The sequence below is a fragment of the Lipotes vexillifer genome, unplaced genomic scaffold, assembly GCF_000442215.2.
Source record: "Lipotes vexillifer unplaced genomic scaffold, Lipotes_vexillifer_v1.1 scaffold23, whole genome shotgun sequence".
In the NCBI taxonomy this organism is placed as follows: Eukaryota; Metazoa; Chordata; class Mammalia; order Artiodactyla; family Lipotidae; genus Lipotes; species Lipotes vexillifer.
Genome location: NW_006796283.1, coordinates 1,588,467 through 1,588,886, shown reverse-complemented (window position 1 = coordinate 1,588,886; position 420 = coordinate 1,588,467).

Below are 420 nucleotides of genomic sequence, written 5' to 3'. Positions count from 1 at the left end.
ACGCTCTTCAATGAAATATTTGACAACACTGCAGCCCAGGAATTTACAGCCCTCTTCCCCTCGAGATTTTTGGGAGTTTTCTGGCATTAGCAGCGCATACTGCTCTAAGGAACAGAGAACGCTCCGGGGACACTGCGTGTCCTGGGCTCCCAATCCGGTGCCTGGCCTGACTGCAGCTCTCCTTCCCACAGGGGCGCGCTCCAAAGCACCCGATGTGTCTTTATCCCTGCTGCCTGGACAGCTGCTCTCAAAAAGATGGCGAGAAGACTTTCGCTCCATCATGGGGGTGTGTGAGGGAGGGAGTGTATCCCAGATCTTGTTTCTGAGCAAAGGACCCACACGGAGGGAGAGAAAGAGAGGCATCTCCCAAGAGATACGGCTGAGAGACAGCGACTGGTCCTCAACACTTACTCGGGGGGG